The sequence below is a fragment of the Sus scrofa genome, chromosome 8, assembly GCF_000003025.6.
Source record: "Sus scrofa isolate TJ Tabasco breed Duroc chromosome 8, Sscrofa11.1, whole genome shotgun sequence".
In the NCBI taxonomy this organism is placed as follows: Eukaryota; Metazoa; Chordata; class Mammalia; order Artiodactyla; family Suidae; genus Sus; species Sus scrofa.
The window spans coordinates 66526513-66533260 of NC_010450.4; the positions used below are offsets into that span (position 1 = coordinate 66526513).

Here is a 6748-nt window from a genome sequence, read left to right on the forward strand (position 1 = left end):
CGTTGCACAGTGGTTAACGAATCTGACTAGGAACCATGAGGTTGAGGGTTTGGTCCCTTCCCTTGCTCAGTGGGTTAACGATCCGGCGTTGCCATGAGCTGTGGTGTAGGTTGCAGACATGGCTCAGATCCCGCATTGCTGTGGCTCTGGTGTAGGCCATTGGCTACAGCTCTGATTCGACCCCTAGCCTGGGATCCTCCATATGCCGCGGGAGGGGCTCAAGAAATAGCAAAAAAGACAACAAAAAAAAAAAAAAGAAAAAAGAAACAACCAACTGATCACTGAAGAAATCAAAGAGGAATTTAAAAATACCTACAAGCAAACAACAACAAAGATACGACCCTCCAAACCTATGGGATGCAGCAAAAGCTGTTCTAAGAGGAAAGTTTATAGCAATACAAGCCCACCTCAGGAAACAAGAAAAAGCTCAAGTAAACAAGCTGACTTTACATCCAAAGCAGCTCGAGAGAGAAGAACAGACAAGACCTAAAGTTAGCAGAAGGAAAGAAATCATACAGGTCAGAGCAGAAATCAAGGAAATAGAAACAAAGAAAACCATAGAAAAGATCAATGAAACAAAAAGCTGGTTCTTTGAAAAGATCAACAAAATCGATAAACCCTTACATATAGACTTATCAAGGAAAAAGAAAGAGAACTCAAATCAATAAAATTAGACATGAAACAGGAGAAATAACAACGGACATCACAGAAATACAAAGGATCATAAGAGACTGCCATATGCAACTATATGCCAATAAAACGGACTACCTAGAAGAAATGGACAAGTTCTTAGAAAACTACAATCTTCCAAGACTAAACCAAGATGAAATAGAAAAGGTGAACAGACTGGTCACAAGTACTGAAATTGAAACTGTCACTAAAAAACTCCCAACAAACAAAAGTCCTGGGCCAGATGACTTCACAGGTGAATTCTATCAAACATTTAGAGACGAGCTAACACTTAGCCTTCTGAAATTATTCCAAAAAATTGCAGAGGAAGGGACACTCCCAAACTCATTCTATGAGGTCACCATCACCCTAATACCAAAGCCAGACAAAGACACCACAAAAAAAGAGAAAAGTACAGGCCAATTTCATGGATGAACATCGATGCAAAAATCCTCAGCAAAATACTAGCAAACCACATCCAACAATACATTAAAAGGATTGTACATCATGATCAAGTGGGATTTATCCCAGGGACACAAGGGTTCTTCAATATCTGCAAATCCATCAGTGTGAGACACCACATTAACAAACTGAAGACTAAAAACCATATGATCCTCTCAACAGACACAGAAAAAGTCTTTGACAAAATCCAACACCCATTTCTGAAAAAAACCCTTCAGAAAGTGGGCCTAGAGGGAACCTACCTCAACATAATAAAGGCCATATACGACCAACGCACAGGAAACGTCATTCTCAAAGGTGAAAACCTGAAAGAATTCCTCCTGAGATCAGGAACAAGACAAGGATGTCCACCCTCACCACTACTCTTCAACATAGTTTTGGAAGTCCTAGCCACATCAATCAGAGAAGTAAAATGATCACTATTTGTAGATGAGATAATAATATACTGAGAGAATCCTAAAGACTCTACCAGAAAATTGTTAGAGCTCATCAATGAGTTTGGCAAAGTCACAGGATACAAAATTAATACACAGAAATCGACAGCATTTCTATATACCAACAATGAAAGATCAGAAAGAGAAATTAGGGAAGCAATCCCATTTACTATCACATCCAAAAGAAGAAAATACCTCGGAGTAAACCTACCTAAAGAGACAAAAGACTTGTACTCTGAAAACTATAAGACACTGATGAAAGAAATCAAAGACGATACAAACAGATGGAAAGACATACCATGCTCTTGGAATGGAAGAGTCAATACTACCAAAATGACTATACTACTCAAGGCAAACTACAGATTCAATGCAATCCCTATCAAATTACCAAGGCCACTTTTCACAGAACTGGAACAAAACATTTCAAAGTTTGTTTGGAAGCACAGAAGACCCAGAATCGCCAAAGACATCCCGAAAAAGAAAAATGGAGTTGGAGGAATCGGGCTCCCTGACTTCAGAATATACTACAATGCAACAGTCAAGAAAGACATATGGGACTGGCACAAAGACAGAAATGCAGATCAGTGGAACAGGAGAGAAAGCCCAGAATTCACCCCATGCACCTACAGCCAACTCATCTATGACAAAGGAGGCAGGAACATACAAGGGAGAAAAGATAGCCCCTTCAATAAGGGGTGCTGGAAAACTGGACAGCCATGTGAATAGAATGAAATGAGAACACTCCCTAACACCATACACAAAAATAAACTCCAAATGGATTAAAGACCTAGATATAAGATCAGATACTCTAAAACTCTTAGAGGAAAACATAGGCCAAACACTCTCCGACATAAAGGACAGTAACATCTTCTCAGGCCCACCTCTTAGAGTAATGACATCGTCGAAAAGTCTACAAACAACAAGTGCTGGAGAGGGTGTGGAGAAAACGAACCCTATTACACTCCTAGTGGGGTTGTAAATTGGCGCAACCACTGTGGAACACAGTATGGAGATTCCTCAGAAAACTCGAAATAGAACTCCCATTTGACCCAGCCATCCCACTCCTGGGCATCTATCCAGACAAAACCATGACGCAAAAAGGCACATGTACTCCAATGTTCATTGCAGCACTATTTGCAATAGGCAAGACAAGGGAACAACCTAAATGTCCATCCACAGAGGAGTGCATCAAGAAGACATGGTACATATCCACAATGGAATGCTACTCAGCCATTAAAAGGAACAAAATAATGGCATTTTTAGCAACATGGATGGACCTAGAAATTAATCATGCTAAGGGAAGTCAGTCGGACAATGAGAAAGCAACTCAAATGCTATCACGGACATGTGGAATCTGAAAACAGGACAGAATGAACTTCTTTGCAGAACAGATACTGACTCACAGACTTTGAAAAGCTCATGGCTTCCAAAGGACACAGTCTGGGGGGTAGGGCGATGTGCTTGGGGTCTGGGGGTGTGGGATGGAAATACCTTAAGACTGGATTGTGATGATCATTGTACATGTGTAAATGCAATACATTCATGGGTAATTAAAAAAGTAGAATGAAAGAAATCAAAGATGACACATTTTCACTGCATAATTAAACAATTATACAGATATACTGGCCTAGAAATATACTGTTTCAGTTATCTGGAGTTTGTAATACATGAGTAGGGGAAAGAGTCTAATGACACTTTGACTGTTGAACCACTGCAGAGGCAAAGATATATTGTTTAGATTCATAACCTTCCAACAAACATAACTTTGTTCTCTATTTGTTTGTATGGTTGTGTAAAATTTAAAAATCCTTGAGTGTTTTGCACATTTGAACCCCAGAATCCTGAAGGTGTACTGCCATTTTTTCCTAAGAAAATGTGCACATAGGGTGTAATATTCAGAGAAGTACAAATATTCCTTTCCTATTTTCTTTTTGGGGAAGACCCACTGCATAATGTGAATTGATGGGGAAAGCTGGAATGTGCCACATAAGAAGCTACTGGAATTTTGAATGTCTTCTTTCTTTCTACACCTATGCGGATTCCATGAACCTGGTAGAGCCACTGTAAGAACTGAAGGTACATCTTAGCCTATCACTCAGTCGTATGTGTGCCCGCTCTTCCTTTTGTACCATAGTGGTGTTTGGTGTCTCCGGAGATCAGGGCCAATTCAAAGCATGCTTAGTAGCCTCTAGAGATTTAAGTATTTCTCTTACTCCAGAAGGCAAACATCATGGCAAGACACTCTCTGTAATTTACTCAGAAATGAGCTCTGAATTGGAATTGGAATTGGAATTGGAATCAATTTCAGATGTATTTGAGATATGTTATGGCACTAAAAAGTGGCTAAGTAATTAGGAAAGAGATGTGCTAAGAACTGCTCTGAGGGCAAACGTGCAGGTCAAGACTGTGTTATACTCATTACAGAAAAACCCAATAGCACCTCATAGCAAGCTCATATATGGACCCAGAAATGACGGATAGGTCCATGATCAAGTCCACATTCATAATCCTTCTGCCACGAACATGACTGGTTAGTGGAACTGTTGTCTGTAATAAACACTGGTAGATAATATACTCCATTTATCAAAGTTTGAGCCTCTAAGGATAGCAACTAACTGGGCAACAACATCCACATCCTGTGGCCTTGTAAACATACAGAAGGAAAACCTGTAGAAGAAATGGGTGAATTCCCATTTCTAATTTTAGGGTTCTGCAGAGGTATGGCATTGGATTTTGTGAAGAATGGAAAGGAAACTGGCCACTACTTGCCAAGGGATGGTGCAGGAGTCATAGTGGTTTCCTCTACTTGTCGCACAGGTAGTATGGTACCCTTGTGACACCTGGAGAGTGAATCCTCCCTGGGTTCCTCATAATTATTAATGACATTTCTGTTTGACATCAATAAAGGAAGAAAGATCTAGTTTTAGGATCTCTCTCCATGAGTTTTAGGTCTCCCTATGATTCCCTGCACGATGAGATGTTATGCCTACAAGGACTGGAAAACAGACAAAACCAAACTGAAGCATGTTAATCATAGCAAAATATCTTCGTACAGTGGCTTCACTTCCCTTCATGGAAGAATCATGATTTTTACCATCGGACAACTACTTTAAGGGTGAAAGTTAAGTGCATGCGATCACTGGGCCATATAGAGAGATCATATAAGAAGGGATTACCTCTGGGTGTATAAAAAGGTCATCTCTGAGGGAAATTAATGGCAGGAACTGAATGTGAGAGATTAGAATCTCAGCCTGTTTGTTCAAGTTTAGAGTCAAAATCTAGAACCAAGGTAAAACTGGAGTGGGATTCAGAAGCAAAGAGCCCGGGGAGGAAATGAAATTGAGACACTGAAAGTAAGCAGTTATTCAACATGCGTTGCGGAACTTACGGTTGGCTCTCTGTTTTATAGGCAGCAGACCATTCTAAGTCCCAACTGTATTGCTGTTTAAATATTACAGTTGACAGTCTCAACACTTTAAGGAATGTGGTAGATCTGAGCCTGCAGATGAGGAATTATTTTTGGTAGAATATCTGGAACAAACAGAAATAAATATTTCCCTCACGAAAGGCAAGCAAGTTTAAAAACCCTAACCTACAACTCTAGGAACCACTTTTTACTTACATAGAACTTGATTTTGTGATCACATGTGTATGTATGCATGTACACATGTAGCAAGTACGTGCATCTACCTATGAACATTTTCAATTGTCATGATACCTTAGAAATTTGAGCCTGATTTCATAATGTAGTTATAGATGACTTACAAGTAGGTTAAAAATAAATTATTTTTAGAATGTTATTCTAGCTGAGTAGGAAAGCCAGAGGTCCTCAAACTCCACAAAAGTGTATTCTTTTTAAAACTTAAACTGAAAAAATAGAATTTATTACAAAGGTTTAGCCTCTGCATTCCTAAATTTATGACCATACTGTTAATATATTTACCATACTGATTTATAGATGAGTCAAGTAGGTCAATATTTGTGTTTAACAAAGCTCTGGACTCTACAAGATGGCATGTACTCATTCATTTGTCAGGGTAGTTCTTAGGAATAAACTTGGAAAATTGAGGGGCCAAGCTGTCTATTATCTAAATCTTGACTGACTTAAACTCCTTTATGTTAACATCATTTTCTATATGAAAAAGGAAAGGGTTATCTTGTCTTTGCCCTCAAATGACCAAAGATTAAAACTCTAAAAGACTTTTGTCGGAAAGGACATTATCTTCTTGCCAGAGTAAATGATTTAGCACTATCATAAATCATTGTTTGACCACATGGATTAGATTTAAAACAGGCAGAATTAGGGCTTACAGTTTCAAAATTCTATACCTAAAAGTATAATAACTACTTATTTCAAACCTCAGAAAATTAAGAAAATCCCCTTTTTGTCCTCATTTCCTTCTAATTCCCCACTTTGGAATACACATATGTTTACCTTGTTCTTATTTTTACTACTATTCCCATAAAAAAAATCAGATAAATGTCCAAATGATTTTTATTTTTCCTAGGATATTTTTATATTTCTTCTAAGATAATTGTATATTTGATGGACTTACCTGTGTTCTGACATAGGACTCTTAGGTCCATTTTGCTTGGGTTATAAATATCAAGGGCTCTAGTCAATTATTTTTGAACTTGGTTAATCATGATTATATGGAATAATTTTTGACATCATCAGCAAATTATTGGCCAGCACATTGGAACAGACTTTTCAGAAATGAAATCAAGAGCATCTTTGTTTTTTTAAACGGAGAATTTGGAGGAATTTCAAAACAAAGTCATTGCTGGGACCTCCCAAAGTTGACCACGTACGGTCAGAGAAGAAAGAAGGGGAATATTCTTTCTTTTTTTTTTAAAAGAGACATTGTTTTAGTAACATTTAATGGGTATTTTCATGTTCACTGCAGATTTCTGGCCGATGCGTCTTAAGAAGAAGCCCCAGTACTTGTGCCTGGCTTCATGTTTACAGAATAGTTTATAAGACCAGAGAAAGTGATGAGGTAAAAGAAAAGGAAGAAATGAGAAAACTCACCGACTTTCTGATTAAATGGAGAAATCAAACTCCCTTCTGAGAAGTGCCTTCCTCCCCCTAGGTCCCTGCCGTGTAGCTCCAAGTTTGCTTCTCCTGTTCAAATGTGCACATTATACGTAAACTTAATGTGAGAGAGAATTTGTAAAAATTA

The 6748-nt window shown here is 38.4% G+C and overlaps 1 pseudogene; it reads right to left on the reverse strand.

The window, feature by feature from the left end:
• Positions 1-6646, reverse strand: part of LOC110261961 — a 28351-nt pseudogene extending 21705 nt beyond the window's left edge.